We start from the raw sequence: 19189 nt of genomic DNA, 5'->3' as shown, positions 1-19189 counted from the left end.
GATGGATGGACAGGTGCTTCTTCTGCAAACAGCACCCAACTCTGACCTCCTTTCCTCCAGAGCCCAGTATCTAAGAGTCAGGGAGAGTATATGCTTCTGCATTTCCATCCTTTTTCTTAAAGTGAAGATAGAGCTAACATTTCAGACTTAATTCCAAATTATTACTGTGGCAACAATTTAACATTAAACGCTAAAAATGAACTTTGCCAGGCTCTACTATCACTCAGTCCTCCTCCCAGACTTGAAGAAGCCTTCAGCACAAACACCAGACAAAAACTTTTTTCCTACAATTATCTTTTTCTTTTTTCTTTTTTTTTTTTTGAGGAAGGTTAGCCCTGAGCTAACTACTGCCAATCCTCCTATTTTTGCTGAGGAAGACTGGCCCTGAGCTAACATCCATGCCCATCTTCCTCTACTTTATACGTGGGACACCTGCCACAGCATGGCTTTTGCCAAGTGGTGCCATGTCGGCACCAGAGAAGCGGAACATGTGAACTTAACCCCAGTGCCACTGGGCCAGCCCCCTACAATTATCTTACAGCAGGAGAGATCAGGAAGGCCTGAGGGCATGGGTGCAGACCTTCAGGAATCATCTCGATTTTAAATACGGTCTCCACCCCTTGTGAGTATACCCATAGTTGCAGCCTGTTACATCTTGATGTTTGGCTCGGAAAACTGAAAAATAAAAAACGTAGAACAAGATCCAAATGAGAGTGGCCTCAAGCAGAATTTTTATGAATGTTGCTTCAAATACTAAATATTGCACACATCTTGGTTAAGAGATAAAAATCATTATTCTCTAAGAGAAGGAAGAATGCTCAGAAATCTGTGCTAAATCTTAAGCAAAGACTTTGCACGAGAGGAAAATCAAGCTCAATGTCAGTTAACAAGCAAATGTGTTATTTCAAAAAATAGAAAACAAGAAATCTAGAAATGGACAGAGCCCAGGAAATGGACCCAAATCCTTTTTTGTAAAGCCCTTCCAAGCAGTGTTGATGTATTTCAGCTTAACTAGAAACCAAACAAATTAGCAATAGCTTGTCTTTTACGAAATGCTACAAAAAGACAATACTATCATTCTAAGTGTTACTCTGAAGATACAGAACCAGAGAAATCACTGCCATGGATCTTGGTGCGGTCATTTTCTCCCAAAGCCACCAACGCCCTGGATTCACTCTTTTATATTCCAAACTGTCCATGTTCCTAGAGGCAACAGGAGACTGCCTTTAAGTTAAAGACCCCTAAAAACATTTATCTAACTTGAGTAACGCAAGGGTCAAAAAGTAGTTAACATTTTTTAAGTTTCAAAATTTCAAAAGAAGTTTAAAAACACAAGAAAAATGCTCCAGTGGACAGACTGAAACAGCAATAAAATCATTATAAAAATAACTGTTAAGAGTAAAGAAAAAGAAAAAAATAGAAACTGTCCTCATTAACTAATGAATCTGACAATTATAATTAGTTTCTGTCTAACAGCAATGAAAAAAGAAAAAAATACATTTCAAAATGGATTATCAAGAACAGGGGTAATTCAAAATGACCACACAGCAAATATTCCAGGAAAAATACTGTAGCAATATAATACTTACCAGTCCTCCTCTAAATTTCAACTGTTCTGTTAAGCTTAAAAGGTAAAGTCACAATTTTCCACAGATTGATGATCCCAGGAAATGGGTCATCAGTTAGGTACTAAAGAAGTAATCATCTTCTTTGTAGTCAAAGGACAGTTGAGTTCCCTGGATGTTTAGACCCTCAGAAAAGAAAGAGTCACCTGACTTTTACAAGATACAACCAAGTCTGCATGCAAAAAGGAAAGATTAATTCCTTTGAGTCTTAAAAAAGAATGGAACAATACTTTCCTTTAAGCAAACCAATTTTGTCAATCTATAAAGGCTTTCCATGACAAAGCCCTAGGAAGCCTTAAGGCATCTTGGCCCCCTGCTATCAGAGGGCTGAGGGAGGACAGCGAATTTGCCAAACTCCAAGACCAGGAACGTAAGCCTATTAGGGAGTTGGGGGTTGATAAATATTTGCTGAATGAGTAAACTAGATGAAAGCATGGAAGACTAAATTAAATGCTAAAGAGCCTAAATGAAATGCTACTCTGAAGTGTAAATGCAATGCTGAGATTTAGAAAGATAGGACTGAATGTGAGGGTTATTTTAAAATAGGATCCACTGGACCCTAACTTGGTAAATGAAATAAAGTTAAGTCCATACTTTCTGACACACAAGAAAGGAAACTGGCCTACAAAACTGCAAAGATTGAAACCTTTTTTAAAAGTCAGTTTAACTGTTTTTCCAAGCGTGTTAATTCTTAAATATTGTTCACATTACATTTACAGGTATGAGTGTCCATAGACACATCACACCTATACCAGACAAACAGACTTCTGAACCATTAATAAGCTAAAATATAAGCCTCTGAAGAACACACGGGAATAGAAATGCTGTTACTCAGGATAACAATCCCTTATTGTCTTGCACTTGGAAGATGTTAATGAAAAATGATAATGACAGGATTGTGAGTGCATCAACGTCCCTGAGAACAAAGTCACTATATCCAGTTTTCTATAAAAGACAAATGATGGTCATTACAATAGGATTCACAGTGCATCTCTCTGGACTCCCAGTTCTCCTAGATAATTTGAAATATTACTCAAAGTACACAAAATCATTTTACATACACTTCTTAAGGAAAATAAATGGAAAAACCCCACATATGTGTGCATTTAATATCTGTCCAGCCACCAGAGAGTTCTTGACATACATCCAACATACAGGCCCAGTCCTCAAGTTCATTCTTAATCAGTTGAAACTAAACCCAGTTCTCTACTGTAAATTCAAAAAGCAACCTGATTATTTTGCTAGATAAAGCCACATTTTCCATTTCTGAAATGTATGTTTAATACCCTAAAAACTGGCTTACTTGCCTCACAGACATCAACAGTGTTCTGCTCCCCCTATTGGCTAATATTCAAAATAACAATGAATTCCCCAGGGGCCGCCTTTTGAAGTGCAGGGGTTCAAAAGTAAGTTGGTGATTTTTATATCTAAAAAACATGAGCTGGATCAACAGTTGTTAAGCAAAGCTGCCATGTAATGGTCAGATTCCATCAAAACAGGAAAAATTAAAGTGGACGGATGACAAAGACAAACTGAAGGGCTGAAAATATGCTGAAGCCTTGAAACACTAAACAATGCAGAATTAAAGCCAAAAGCAGAGAACACTGAGAAACAGAGCAACATCCTTTAACTGACACAATGGCATGAAATCAATTTCACTTTAATAGCCCTTAAGGGGGTAAGAATTATTTCCCTGCCTCCTGTGCCAACCCCAAGCTGTTTCCTAAGGAAGCCAAGTAATGCTGACCAGCAATGTCTGGAGAATTCATCAAAGAAATTAAGAATTAAGATCTGAATTAATTAATACAAACCACAGTTCTACTTATAATTACTTGGAGCCAGTTTCAGAGGTGCTGCAATTTGGCACTCCAGAAAGGATATCACCTAAATTAATCACAGGTACCTTATCCCTGTTTCAAGAGAGATGTGTTCAACTCACATGGGAAGCTGAAGCATGGGAGAAAACACTCGGAATCTGATGCACTTGCTGCTCTCTGCTGAGTGCCTAAACCAGCTCTGGAGAGAGACGGAACCAACAGAAAGTTCTATGTACAACCTGGGCAAGGAACTAACCTCTAGGATCTTATCTGTACAATGGGGCTATTAAACTGTTTTTACCGCAGAGTTGGTGTGAGGATTCAGTGTCCCTAAGGCATTTAGGAGAGTGTCTGGCACGCAGTTTGGGTTCAATAAACGTTAGCTATTATTATTATTATTACCAGAAAGAAATGGTTAATTCCACACTGAAGTAACTGTTAGCAACCTAAAGTACCACTTCAGGAAAAATAAAAGGTCTGGACACGTGCTTTGCTACTTGTACAGACTTCTCTTCCTCCCAAACCGCTCACTTACCTTTCTTGGAAGGGAGAAGGAGCTCAGAAAAAAACCTGATTCCCCGTGTCAGTCTGACCCTCCTACCGTCCCTGGCCTCGCCGCTCCTCCCCGGTCGCCGCTGGGCTCCCAACAAGCAGCGCTAAGGGCCGCGCAGCTGCTCGGCGCCAGGCACTGTTCTAGTGCTTTACATAAACTCAATCATTCTATCCTCACAGCAACCTTACGAGGCATGCACTATTATTCCCATTTCGCAACTAAGGAAATGGAGCGATTTTCTTCTGTCAGCTCTTTTTGTAGACACTAAACCCGTAAATTCTACTCTGTCAAGGTAATTCATACTTGACAAGCCGGCTCCCTACTCTATGTCACTCTGGAAAGTGGGGCAAATGCCCTAATAAGAAGAAGGCTGCAACCAGATTCTCTAGCAACAGTCCACGACTTCGAAGCTTGTTTTAACTACGTGAACATGCTAAGAGAGGCCTTCAGAATAAACTGGGTGAGGCGGCTAGCAAGCTCAGGGGGTCGCGCCTGGCGGGGACCCCACGCTGCAGCGCCCGGCGCCGCCCGCACAGCCCCCGAGGGCGCGGCCGGCCGGGAGCGCAGCGCACGCTGGTGCGCGAGCGCCGGGGCCGCAGCCTCTGCAGCGGCAACTGTGCAAACCCACAACAAACCTTTCCCACCGCCGCTGTCACGCGCCCCGTGGGAAGGGGGCGACGCGCCCCGCTGGGGTCAGGAGAAACTGCGGAGAGGAAGAGTGAGGGCAGGCGCGGAGGAGACGTCTTCCCCCGCACAGCTCATCGCCCCGAGGCTGCCCCCCGGGGGCGGCCACTCCCCACGCACCGCGGGTCCCGGCTGCTTGGAGCGTAAACACTGTCGGACCGAAGCCGCCCCCGCAAGCCCGGGGGTCCGGGAGGCTGGAGCGACCCCGGCCTTGCAACAGGCACGGAGTCCCGCGCAGCGCCGACAGGCACCGCGCAGCCTGCAGAGCCCGCGCCGGGACGGGTGCTGGGCTCGTAGGGGCGTCCGGGCACGGGCTGCAGCGCCGCGGGGTCGGCCGGCACGTACCTCGGAGGCGGTGTGTCAAGCGGAGATCCACCCGCCGCCCGCTGGAGGAAAGCGGAGGAAAGTTTCCCCGCCCAGCGCTCGGCGGCGGCGAGCTCAGGCAGCTGCTGCGCCGCGGCGCAACTACGCCATCCGGACCCGCCGGGGACTTTCACCTCCTGCAGGGAGCTCCGGGAATCGCGCAGGGAAAGTGGCTGGGCACGGGAGCCGCCGACTTCCCTCCCTCACTCACTGGGAAGAGGAAAGCGCCGCTCCGCGTCCCCGAAACCCTCGATTACCCCCATCGGGCCGACCCAGCGCACCCGCTCTGCCTCACACGCGGGCGGGGACGGGCAGGGCGCCACAGCAATCAGCGCGCGGGGGGAAGGGCGCTCCTCCTCCGCGTCCCCACCGAGGGCTCCGGGCCGCCGAGAAACTCCTCCTCCCGCCGCCCGCCTCCTCTCTCCTCCCCCTTTTCCTCCCGGGCCGATGGATGAGCCCCGAGCGCTGCTTGAGCCAGCGTTTCCCTTCGGACCGAGGAGGGAGGAAGAGAAGGAGCGCGCGGAACCGCCGGGCTGCTGCGCGCCCGGGTTGGGGCGGCGGATGGGGGTCCCAGTCCTCGGAGAAGAGCGCGGGGGTCGCAGGCGCGGGCTGTAGGGATTCGCTCCTTCAAACGAGGTCCTCTGAACTTTCCAGGGCTCTCTGGAGGAGTGGGATTTTTATTTGGTTCCCTCTGTCTTGCTACAAAAGTTCTAAAACCTTCAGTAATCTGATCACCCCCCTCATGCCCACTCCCTAGCAAAGCCCCCCCACGCACACATTTATTCTTTCCCTGGTTGTTTTTCCCACCTCCAGTCCTGCCTGTTATCTCAAGATGCGCTCTGATGGTGGGCTCCCGCGGGGTCTTGCCTCCTCTTTAACAGCTGAGCGTGCATTACCCAGCCGTTCGTCCTGCTCGCTAAATACGTTAATACAAATAAAGGAGCTAGGTCAGCATGACTGGCGTTACCCTACGGTAACGCCTACGGTTGGCGCGATATAAACGAAGGTGTTGGTGGCCGTGCGACTTCCTGCATACAGGTGCGTGGGAACCTGTAAGAGTTGCTAGAGTTGACGGCTACAGTAATCAGAACACCACTTTGATACTCCTGTTTACACCTCGTTTTTGTAGTAAAAGATATGCTTAAATCACAGGATACTGTTTTACCAACAGGCTGGTGAAATGACCACGGGCTGACAGGTTTCAGAGACCAGACTTCAGTCCTAACTCTGCCCTTAGACTGGCTCTGGGACCCTGGACAAACGGCTTAAACTCTCCAAGTCCGTTTTCTTCTCTAGAAAATGAGGAGCTTGGCCTAGGAGACCTCTTCCGGTTCTGAAGTGTTAAGGTCCTAGGCCTTTACTATGTTGGAGAGTGGAATGGGGGGGTTCTTATATTATTACATATTATTATTACTTGGAAAGTTATTGGATTTTCTTTCTTTGAGAGAAGAGGCAGTATTTCTCATCCTTTTTCTCTTGTACCTATACATAGAGAATGCACCCAATTGGAGATTCTTTCTTTTTTGAGGAAGATTAGCCCTGAGCTAATGTCTGCCGCCAATCCTCTTTTTGCTGAGGAAAAGTGGCCCTGAGCTGACATCTGTGCCCATCTTCCTGTACTTTATATGTGGGACCACAGCATGGCTTGACAAGCGGTGCCATGTCCTCACCCGGGATCTGAACCAGCGAACCCTGGGCCACGAATGTGCAAACTTTGCTGCGCCACTGGGCGGGCTCCAATGGAGATACTTTCACAAAGGTCAAATTGTCATTGATCTCCTGGATTACTGCAGAAACTTCCTCAATGAACCATTCATTCCTTACCAGTATTTATGGAGCACCCACTGTGTGAGAGGCTTGGCCCAGCTTGGAGATGCACACAGGCTCAGAGGCTGAAGGAACGAGCAGTCTGGGTGGAGTAAGCCTCAGCTATGATGTAGTTGATTTCTCATAGACTCAGATTACATAATATTCATGCCTTAAATTGTCAAGTTTTAGCTTCAAGTGCAGACGTGAACACTTGAATTGGGTGTGAATATTTAATCCTCCATTTAAATGTATCATGTTAAGGCTTTCTCATTTCTCAATAAAATGGCATGGTAGAAGAAGAGAGAGAAAAACCAAGTCCTAGATAATTTAGGAGTGTTTTGTTTTTAAAGAGTGATGAAGTGACTGTTCACAATGAAGCCGCATTCTCAACAGTGGAACGGTCAACATCTATTGAACAATTACTCTGTGCCAGGCAGAGCCCTAAACATTCCACACATACAAACACATTTACTTCTCACAGCCCTTCAAGGCTATACATAAACTGAGCTCTATGTACAAACCCAAGTATTTAGTGAGGCCTTATAACTTGCCAAGATAGTAGAGCTAACATGCGGGAGGGCCAGGATTCAAACCCACCTCCATCTAGCTTTGAGGCCAGGTCAACCGCAGGGACATACTACCTGTCACCAAAAGCCTTACAAATTGGCAAAATGAAAGGTTTGGGGGAGTTTCGTTTGGTTGGTTGATTGGGCTTTTTTTTTTTTTTTTTTTGCAAAATGTCTTTAAAATTCAGGGCTATTTAATTAGTTTCAGTAGAAGATATGGAAAAACACAAGAAATTACATCAGTATTTACCAAACTAACAATGTCTACAGAGGTGTTTTCTCTTTAAATCTTTATGCTAATAATGTGATATTGCTTGCAGAAATCCAGACACCTAAACAAAGGTTTAAAATACAATTTTTGGTCCCCCTGCAAAGCTCTGGAAAAAGAATTCCCTTGCCTTTTAAAATTAATGGCAATATTAACTGATTCCTAGGGGGATGAATCCTCTCCTTTCATTGGTTTCTTATGAATTAGGACTGTGTTCAAGTTATAGTATTTGTCACCGTAAGATACAAGCTTCCTTTGGTCCAAGATGGCATTTTGGTTATTTGTTCTGAATTCTTTCCAAAAAAACTGTAAGCAGGGGATGAAACAAAGAGGTGCACTTTATCTCACTTTCGTGAAAACATTTGACAGCAGAGTCTCAGGGATTTACTGAAGCTGTTTCTCACAAGGAGTCACCCCTCCTATAGATGCAAGAACCACTCATTTATAACCACTCATATTTCGTGGCATGTCTCCAGATTCTGTTGATTAGCAGACAACCGAACAAATTCATAATAACCTGTTTATGTTCCTTACCGAAGCAAACACCTCAAATTTCTGAAAGCCTCTACTATTAGAAAGTCATTTGATGTTTTTCTTTTTTAACAAGTCCTCATACAGTACTTAGCACGTGCTTTGCACATTACTAATTCTAACTCATTTAATCCTTGTAACAGCTCTATTTCCCTCATTTTGCAGATTAGAAAATGACGTACAGAGAGGTTAAATAATTTGCCCAAAGTCGCACCCCCAGCACGTGGCCGAGCCAGGTGCTCGGCTCCGGCGTCTGCTCGGAACCTCCATCTCGCGCTGCAGCAGGTGACAGTGAGCCCCTTTCTACTCATAGAGTCTTATTTTTTTAAAGCTCAATTCTTTAAAAGTTTCAAAAGATAAAAACAAAAGTTTGTTTAGGGGAAATATTACCCCCCCCCCGCCACACACACACCCACATAAAAATAGATTGCTTTTGCCCAGTAAAGAGGGGAAGAGGGACACTAACTTTAAAGTTTGGCTGAAACAGCCAACATCTTGGAGGCAATTGCATAACTACTCTGAAGAATGTGTGACAGAACATGAACCAAATGTTGTTCCAAAATTGTTGTGACAGGATGCCAGTCTACAAACTACAGTAATACTCCTATTTTCTGCTCTGTTGACCTATTATTACAGATAGATTTACTATTTATTTCTAAAATTCACCCATAAACATTCCAATTCATACCTGTAGGTGTCTTATATTCACCATAATCTAAGGCCAGAATCTAAAGCCACATTTTCTACATCTATATCCAAGATTTGAATTTGGTTTTCACTGATAAAATCTGCAGCTGGCAAATTTCAAATGAAAGTGGAAAAAGTACTATCAGATGAACCTGGATGCAGAGCAGAACCCAAAACAGACACCTGATTCAGGCCTGGGAGATTCCTCAGAGAATTTGGAAATACCAGTCCAAAGCAAATTCCCTTACAGTAACCACGAGTTCCTGTGAACTTGTCATTTCCTGTACCTATGAGGAGCTTCCAGTGGAGATTTCCACAGGGCACCTTCAATTTCCCCCTCAGCAGGGCTGCTGACAAAGCAGGAAACCTCCTTCCATTTCAAAGTAACTGCAACGCCCCCTGAGATCTTGTGGTTCAGCTCCGTGGGGGATGTGGCAGAGCCTCGGAGCTCCCTGCCTCAGTGGGGATTCCAGAGGGAAGCCTTCGCCCCGGCCCCCACCACCAGGGCTGCCCTACAGAGGACTTATGTTTCGGCCTGAAGAAGAAAAAAGAATCAGGAACCATGATGTTATTTTGTGTCCAGGAGGACCAAAAATAGATGAGGAGCACCCAGGACACGTATTAATATCTGTGAATGTTACAAATCTCATTGCCTTCATTTTAGCAAATACAAGAAATGCTGGAACTCTGCTTCTAAAAACACCCAAATTTAAAAATTATTATTGCTATTGTTATTGACCCTCTGTTATTGTTGTTGTTATTATATTACCCTTTATTGAGCACTTACTATGTGCAAGGCCTTGTGTAAGTTTGGCTTATAAAATTTATTTCGTAACATATTTTGAAAAAGGGTGTTTCCATGAATTTGTTATAAAATTAGCTGCTATAACATTTCTTTAGGTCACCCGCTATTCTTTTAACATATAACCTAAGGAGAAGGAGAATTTCTCAACTGGATCCTGGAGACATACTCTTTAGAATTCACTAGTGAGTTCAATAAGAAATGTGTTTTCATTTTGTATTTTTGTTTCAATGATGATCTTAAAAAGCAATCTTTTACCCTCCTTTATTTGGGAGGAGGGGGCAGGTATAGTTAAAAACCGACAGACTTTCTCATAATAAAAGACTTCAGTTTCTTAAGTCAGTGTTTTTCAAAGTGGGAAACTTATTCCCAGGGGCCTCTAAAATTTCTTTAAAAATAGTCCTTAAATTAACATTTGAGAAATGTGCATAAAATTTTTAATTAAGATTTCCTTTAAAGTTTCCCCAGTTTACTCATACAATTTAGGCTGCTTTCTGGAAAATGTAGTTTCTTTCATGTTCTAAAAACTAATGAATATTTATTGAAATTTGCTAAGCCATATTAAGAGGTAAAAGATACATATAGAGGTGACAGGAAATATAACAAAAAGATAATTAAGGAATAGAAAAGTATTATATGTTAACTACCAAATGTTACTGTAAGTGCTAGAAGAATTGAGGTGATCCTTGGTCTAGGATGATCAGAACAGGGCAAGATGTGAGCTGAGGGTTCAGTGGATGCAGAGAATGGAAAGAACATTCTGAACAAAGTGATGCCAAGGCTGTAATGCAGGAGTGCCTGAGAGACTGGTCCCAAGAAAGAAGCTAGAATAAGAACAGATTAGTCACCTCCCCGTAAGAGACTAGGAGGACCTCACAGTTCTGTTTCCATCAGTCTCCACAGGAAATCCAGGCCTTCTCAGTCATTGCCCATCCACCTAGATTCTTATCGCCAAATGGCTCTGAACATCCCCTAAGTTAATTCAATCTTTCTCCCTTTCTCAACCTTCCAAACCCTTCCAGTTTGCCCTCTGGAATTCATAACAAGTTAACAGTAAAATCCCTGTATCTTTCACCTCTGGAAAACTCTGGTCTCTCAATTCTTTGACTTTCTCCCCTTCAGCGACCAGTTCTTCCACCCTACTTCAGTTGCCTAGTGCCGTGATCATGTCTAGGTTGTTTTCATTAAAAATCACCGCTCTACCCCCCAAATCTCAATTTCAAGCGTTCCTCTCTGACCACCAACCTCTACTGTTCCAACTCAATGCCTCTGGTATGTTGGTTCCAACAATTCTTGACCCCACCAGGATCTCTAAATCCATTGTCCCTACCACTTCTTCACCATCCACAACCATGACTGGTCTCACTAAATTTATGACCATAATCCTCAAGGGGCTCTTAGCACCGCTCAGCAGTCCTACTATATTTTCCTTATCAGCTCACTCTCTTATTCCCCAAGAGGTTTATTTTACTTCTCCTCTTTCCTCAAATCTTCAATACCTTCTACCTCGTACTCACAAACTGATGGCCTTGCTTCTTATTTTACTAAGAATATTGAAGCCCTCAGAAGAAAATATCCTCACATTCCCACCGCCACACCTGCCAGTTTATCTATCTCTGTTCTCTGCTCTGATTTCTCCCTTCTTACCCTGGATGAATTGGCCCTGCTTCTTACGTCTGTGCCCTGGATTCCATTCCTTCAACTCCTCAAGGACTTTTGTCCTGTAGTCATCCCTCTTTCACTTGTGTCCTCAGATTTATCTGTCTTTTAGATCATTCCCATCAACTTACAAACAGTATATTTCTCATTTTAGAAAATCTTACCTGACCCTACATACCCGTCTCACTCCCATTTCTCTACTCCCTTTGTAGTAAAACTCCTCGAAAGGGGTATCTACATTTCTTGCCCATGTTTCTTCACCCGCATTTCCTCCTCAACCAAATCCAGTCAGACCATGATTTTCCAGGTCACTTTGTGGCCCAGGCCAGTGGCCAGTTCTCACTTTTCATCTTACTTAACCGCTCAATAGCTTATGACCCAGGAGCTCACTCTCTCCTCCGTGAACACTTTTCCTTGGCTACAGGGATAAGGAACACTAGTGATTTCCCTCCTACCTCACTGGCTGGTCCTTCTAAGTCCCCTGTGCTGCCTCTTCTTCCTGCTCCCAGGATCTAAATGTTGGCTTGTCCCAGGGCAGTGACTTTGGTCCTCTTTTCTTCTCTATTGAGAATCTCTCTCAAAGTGTTATCATCCAGACTCATCTCTTTAAATGTATCTAGACGTTGATGATTGTCGTAATTTTATCTCCAGCCTGGATCTTTCCCTGAAGTTCAAACTTATGTATGTAGCTGACATCTCAACATCTCCACTTGATTTATTCAATAGGAAAATCAAGTGTTATGTGTCAAACACTGAACTCTTGATTCCTGCACACACATCTCCCCTTTCCTCATCTCAGTAAATAGCTCCCATTCATCCAGTAGCTCAGGTCCAAAATGTATGGGTCTTCATTGTTTTTTCTGTGGCTCTCACACCCCCTAACAAATCTATCAGCCAGTCCTGTTTGCTCTGCCTTCAGATTATCACTTCTCACTATTTCCATTACAGTCAAAATGCCATAATCTCTAACCTATACAACACAAATACAATATACAATATCTATACAATACAAATCTAGTCTCCCTACTTTAATCTTACTTCCCACCCACCAACATACACACATGCATGCACACCTACTTATTCAGTACTTTCTAGGTGCAGTTCACATTAGTGAATAAAACCTGGCCGCTCTGGGCCGGCCTGGTGGCATAGTGGTTAAGTTCGCATGCTCTGCTTCAGCGGCCCAGGGGTCGGCAGGTTTGGATCCCAGAGGCGGATCTAGCACCACTTGTCAGGCCACACTCTGGCAGCATCCCACATAAAATAGAGGAAGATTGGCATAGACGTTAGCTCAGTGACAATCTTCCTCACAAAAAAACCTGCACATCTAGCCCCTTGTTAGAGCAGGCTTCCTTTGTAAGTCCACATTAGACTATAAGCACCATGAGGGCAGGGACCATGTCTATCTTAATCGACATTGTATTCCCAGCTCCTAGTGGAATGTCTTGCATCTGACAGGTATCCAATAAACATTATCAAGTTAATAGACGGCTTCATTCCAGAGATAGATATCCACAGATGAGAGGCTAAGGAGAAAGTGAAGTTCTGCAACAACCATCGAGAGAGATGATGAGCCTCTAGAGGCTCAACAAGAGACTGGCCCAAAGGTTTTGGTGTTATGCAGGCCGGGACTTAGGAGGCAGAAGGTAAATCTGACTTGGAAGAATGGGCACCAATCTGTCCAGGCAGGAAGAAAGTATATGGTATGAACAGCATGAATGAAGCTTAACATAGAAGCCAGAAGTTCTAGCATGAGGAAGGGGCATCCTGATCTCAGCCAGACCTTTTAACGTAGAATAGATAAACCAAGCTCCAAGGCTGGAGTGAAAAAGCCTGCTGACTAAAGTTAGCTCAAAGAAGAGAAAGAATCAGATGCCACCATGAGTGGAAATAATGTGTAATGAGTTAGCATGTCACTCTTGTTTTACTAGGTTGACAAACATAAAATCATATCTGCACTGCTATTATCATTGCTAGAAAATGCTGGCATCTTGAAATACTGAAGGCACTGACACTAAAGGAGAAAGAAACAGGTCTTAAAGGCCTTTGGCTACTCCTCAAGTGTGAGAGAAAGGAAGGAAGCCCTCATTAACTTAAACAGTCTCCTCCCTTCCCACTCACCTTTTCCCTTTGAGAAAGGACAACATGCTTCCTTCTTAACTTCCGGTCCCCTCGCTGCACAGACCCACCAGTATCCCTTTCAGTTTTCTCTGTAGAATGTTAAAACTCCTTCAACTCTGTTTTAAAAATCAAGGAAACCAACTCTCTCATCCACCTCTGTACTGATTATGATGATTGCTTTTTGCTCCTTTGCTAAACTCAGAGGAAGACATGTTGGCACGAAAAGCGCCTGTTTCACTCGGCTTGCTTACCCACCATTTCACTTAAGCCCCCGGAAATCCTGTCTTGGCTGATTTGTTGAGAAAAGCTCTCCCTTGGAAAGGTAAATGCTTTTTGTGATGGGTTTTGAAAATCATAGTACTTAATAGCTGGGAAGAGACCCTCAGAGATGATCTAGTCCAAACCCCAGCTTATCTAATTCATATATTCATTCAACAAATATTTTCCAAGCTCCTTCCACATGCCAGGCACCATTCAACATGATGGGAAATACTGGGAACAAAACAGACAAGGCTCCTCTTTAGTGGAGCAAGTAAACAAATAGAAGGATTGGAGAAGTGGTTCTTTTGAAAGGGAGACCCTGAGAGGAAGCAATATTGGAGCTGAGACTAAGGGATAAGAAGCTAGCTAAGCAAAGATCTTTGGGAAGGCAGACGAGGAAGGGACAGGAGCTAAGCCTTTGAGACAGAACAAGTCTCACACACTGGAGGACAGAAAGCTGGCCGTGAGCTGGAGCTTCCAAGGTGACGTTGGAGAGGAGCAGGGACGAGGTCATGTAGGGCCCTGGGGACTATGCTGAGGAGTTTAAAGGAAAAAAAAGTGCTGACTTGGTCAAGAGGTTAAACTGATCTTGAGAATAAAGACAAGACAAAACTGAAATGCCAGACAATTGAAGGACAACAGATATGACAGGAAGTAGAAGAACCGTGAGAAGACTATAGAAGAAAGTATTAAAGAACAAGTTTGATGAAAATCTTTGTGTTCTACACATCTACTATGTGGGCAAGGATAGATTTTATACAAATACTTAGAGGTGAACTTAATCTTTTAATTTAAATGGTATATGTGATCTTATAGGCATTTTCATGGCCTGGAGCTTTTAGAGTAATGACATATCACATTATTGGAAGGATTCACTTTCCTCAAAAGAAACTGCTATGATAGAGGTGACGGGACTAACTGTATTTGATAACAAAGATGAGATGGAAATCCACAAATCTGATAGTAGGAGCTCTATATACATGTCTTTAAGAAACAAAAGGTGAAACAGTAGGAGGTTGAAGAAGTGGGACATAGAGGAATGGCTTCTGAACTTGACTAGACTTAGGGGAACTTAAAAAAGCACTGATTTCTGGGCCTCACCCAAGGACCTGCCAGATGACACCTAGTGCCTAGAACTCAGGAATCTATATGTATAACTTAAGCCACCACCCTTGGACTATTCTTCCTGAAACTGACATTTGGGGACTACTACTACAGACATTTAGTGAGAGGGATGGTAATAATGACACTTTCCAAATGTGGGTCACAAAACCCGCACAGAGAGAAAATCTAGCAGCACTGGGAAGCAGGATCCACCTGCCCGTCATCTGCATGCTTCATTCTGATGAAGCAGAGCACCTGATACCTTCTGGACTTACCTTGAGACCTTGATGGGAATGCCACCTCCTTGAATGTTGAGGAAGAGATGGGGAAAATGTGCGCCTGGACTCAATGCCAAAGAACAAGCAGAGCTAGACAGCAGTGGAGAGGAGCTGAGAACCTGTGTGCCTTTGAGACACTCACAGACCTGCAACAGCACAGCTCTCCCACTCCCGGGCCACAGGAAACAAGAGCAGGGATAAGTTACCACATCGGGAAGGGTAGAGTCCTGTAAAGAGGATGACCTTACTAGGAGCAGGGTCCTTCCAACTAAGACACAGCCAGCACCTGAGCCCTCAAAGGAAGGTGCCAGAGGCATAAATACCTGGACCTCACCTTCCTGCCTCCTTCCAACCTATCCAGGCTCCTATCATTGGCTGAATCTAAAGGGGGTCAGAGGACTCAGTAGCCTGTGATATGACCCATCCAGCTCAGCCTCTGGAGAGAAGAACAGGGTGAGGGTGGAGCTGGAGGGGCACAAGATTTCAGGGCCACTGAATGAGCAAGAATGAGCCCAGTCCCAACACTACAAATTTTTGTGACCATTCTTCATACCACAATCAAAACTGTCCCCTACTCCCCAACCCACCCCCCAAAAACCTCTTACTGAAGATTCATCACCAAAGATGGAGCTGGTCTGGCTAAAGAAAAAAAGAAGAAACTACAAAAAGAAAATGGAAATGCTGAGGCAGGAAATAGGACTACCTGCTACTGTGAACACGTTGATTTAAAACGGATCCCTTACCCATTCCTTCCTTCAGTGATCTCTCTAACCGGTTAGCTCCATTTTGGCTAGCAGGTCACACTCAGTGTATTCTGGGGGAGAAAAAGGTGAACCTTCATCCCAAGGAATAAACGATGGTTGGAATGGATGGAGGGTACAGGCGTCTAGATTAGGCTCCTTTATTCCCCTGAGATTCAACCTTACTTTTGACATCTAGGCATTAATCTCACACAGAAAGGAGCAGAAAGAGTTTACAGCTACGTCTTAGGCTGTAACATATTTCTAAAAGCTTCAGCAAGACCAATGAGGAGTCCAGGAGCCAGAGGCACCTGTCAGAAGAGTTCTGTCTTGCAGGAATGGGCCTACCTTACGTCCCTGTCCCAGTCACTGGCAGGGAGGAAAAAAATTCAAGCAAACCTATTGTTCAGGTCCCATTAAAAAATTGAGATCTTTGTAGGGTTTTGTGCATTCTGTATGGCTTTTTGTTCCTCACTCTTCTTTTTCTTCACCAGATTTTCTCCTGCTTTTCCTTAAATGTAATTTTACTAAATTTAAATGCATAAGCAAGGCATATACATTTGTAGAGTTCGTGCACATTTATATATAAAGATGAATGTATAAAATAGTTGATTTTATAGATTTTTTTCCTCATATGAATTATTTTCCAGTCTTTCATTGTGCCAAATATCTTCAAAGCTTCACTAGATCGTCTTTCAACTTTTCTCAAGGCCTGAAATTTTTCAAAGTACAGAGTTTTGAGGGAGGGGCCGGCCCCGTGGCTGAGTGGTTAAATTCGCGTGCTCTGCTTTGGTGGCCCAGGGTTTCACCAGTTCGGATCCTGGGCGCAGACATGGTGCCGCTCATCAGGCCACACTGAGGTGGCGTCCCACATAGCACAACCAGAGGCACTCACAACTAGAATATACAACTATGTGCTGGGGGGCTTTGGGGGGAAAGAAGAAGGGGAGAAAAAAAAGAAGATTGGCAACAGTTGTTAGCTCAGGTGCCAATCTGGAAAAAAACAAACATAATTCAGAGTTTTGAGGGAAGAAAGCTTCACTGGGAATGCAGAACTATAACTGCATTTGACCTGGGGTAGTCTCAGATTTCATTCTGTCGGATAGAAATCCCTTTCAACTTTTTTTTCCCAGAGAGCTAAGAAGTATGTACCTTAAAAAAAAAGACAGACTGAGGCTCCCAAACTGGTTCTTCCGATATTTGACTTTTCTTGACTGTGTTCAGCTCAGCTGGAATCTGGAGTGCCGCTTGAGTGCTCTCGTAGACTTGCCTAGTTGCTTTTCTCTTTCCTGTATTTTTTACTCACTGGTATTTCAGCTTATGAGAGTCTGTTTCAGAGAGGAGGATAGAATGGTCTTTTCAGCAGAATTCCACAGCTCTACCGCTTTTACAGGTATTGCAGTGTTAACCTGCCGCCCGCTGGGGCTCAGTGGGCATTTGGAGATTTATGTCGTGGAGCTGCAGCATCAGCGTATTTTGGGAAATGACAACTTGCGTTGGGGAAGAGGTGCATTAGTTGGGAAGGGTGATATGCCTGAAAAGCATAAAAAGGCTTTAGGAAAACCTCATGTAGAAGCACTAGAAAAGCATCATGTCCCCAGGGCTTCGATGTGGCACAGTGCTGGTTACAGCGTATTTTCTTTGCATACATTGGTTCATTAAGCTCAGGCCAAGCTCATAATTATGTGATTGTGACAAGATTAACCGAATGGACAATCTGAAAGTCCTGAAGGTCAACTGAGGGGCCCTCTGTCCAATAATACTTTTACTCTTCAGTTATTTTTAGGCTGGCTTGGTGGGAATGTGCCGTGCAGCTATGCAGAGGATTATGCGTGTTTTGTTCCAAGACTCATTTATTACTATTGTGTGGGCTGAAATGTGCACAACTTACCAAACCTAGGCACAAAGTAGAAGATTGGTCTCCAAAAGAAAGAACAGATCTTATTTATAAGAATTTTTCAAAACACAGAAAAATGCAAAGTATGTAACAAACACCCATGTGTCAACACCCAGAATTGATCGTTGTTACCATTTTGACAAATTCTTCATCTTTCTATATGAGAAATAAAACACTACGGATAAAATTAAAGCCCCTTTGGGGCTGGCCCGGTGGCACAGCGGTTAAGTTTGCACGTTCCGCTTCGGTGGCCCGGGGTTTGCTAGTTCAGATCCCAGGTGTGGACATGGCACTGCGTGGCAAGCCATTCTGTGGCAGGTGTCCCACATATAAAGTAGAGGAAGATGGACATGGATGTTAGCTCTGGGCCAGTCTTCCTCAGCAAAAAGAGGAGGGCTGGCAGCAGTTAGCTCAGGGCTAATCTTCCTCAAAAAAAAAAAAAAATTAAGGCCCCTTTGACCTCCCTCCCCCCCCAACTCCAGTCCAGACCAATTACCCTCTCAATCTCTTCCCAGGAAACTGCTTTCATGAATTTAGTGCATATCTTTCCAGTGTGTTTTGTTATATTTTTACATATACCTACATATGTATGTGTATTTATATATACATATCTTCATATATAGAGAGAGGGCAATGCTTTATAATATGACATATGTGTGCATTTTAAAGATTTTATTTTTTTCTTTTTTTCCCCAAAGACCCCCGGTACATAGTTGTATATATTTTAGTTGTGGGTCCTTCTACTTGTGATACTTGGGACGCCGCCTCAGCACGGCCTGATGAGCGGTGCCATGTCCACGCCCAGGATTCCAGCAGGTGAAACTCTGGGCTGCCGAAGCAGAGTGCAAGAACTTAACCACTCCACCACAGGGCCAGCCCCATTTAAAAATGTTACATAAGTAGTGTGTAATCTACAACTTGCTTTTTCATTCACCATTATTTTTAAATCCATCTGTGTCGTATATGCGGACTTAGTTTATTACTCTTAGCCTCTAGATACTATTCCACAGTATTAGTATACCATTTTAAATTTATACCATCTTAAAGATGGTGATTTAAATTGTTTCTACTTTCTATTATTATAAACAATGTTTCAATGAACAAGAGATTCTTGTACCTATCTCCCACTTCCCGTGCAACAACTTCTCCAGTCTCTGATGTATAACTAGAAGTGAAATTATTGGGTTGAAGGGTATAAACAATTTAAATGTTATAGGTATTATCAACATGTCCTCCATAGGGACGGTATTAATTTAGCTTCCCTCTGATGGAATCAGCCGTTCTATTGGTCCACAATCTCACCAACTGTTGATACTGTCAGACTTTCCAATTGTTTTAATCTCAAGAGTGATTTGCTCTACCTTGACTCCTAATGAAGCCAAACATGGTATCATATGTTTGTTAACCACTCAGTTTTCCTCCTC

General features: G+C 43.7%; 1 protein-coding gene across 8 annotated transcripts in view; it reads right to left on the bottom strand.

The window, feature by feature from the left end:
* The window catches only part of TGFBR3 (transforming growth factor beta receptor 3), a 187351-nt gene extending 181382 nt beyond the window's left edge, over positions 1 to 5969 (bottom strand). The window contains exon 1 of one of the 8 annotated variants that reach the window (XM_070592193.1): positions 5850 to 5969. The gene's annotated coding sequence lies outside the window, so the exon portion shown is untranslated. Of the gene's footprint in view, positions 1 to 3977; positions 4156 to 4630; positions 4769 to 4799; positions 5414 to 5849 lie in introns of those variants that run through there. The other 7 variants (XM_008524419.2, XM_008524420.2, XM_070592190.1 and 4 more) reach the window with 7 other exon arrangements.
* Positions 5970 to 19189: the final 13220 nt, after the last annotated feature.

Source organism: Equus przewalskii, chromosome 24 (genome assembly GCF_037783145.1).
Source record: "Equus przewalskii isolate Varuska chromosome 24, EquPr2, whole genome shotgun sequence".
NCBI lineage: Eukaryota > Metazoa > Chordata > Mammalia > Perissodactyla > Equidae > Equus > Equus przewalskii.
The sequence above is the reverse complement of the archived record's forward strand: the minus strand, read 5'-3'. Positions and strand labels throughout refer to the sequence as shown.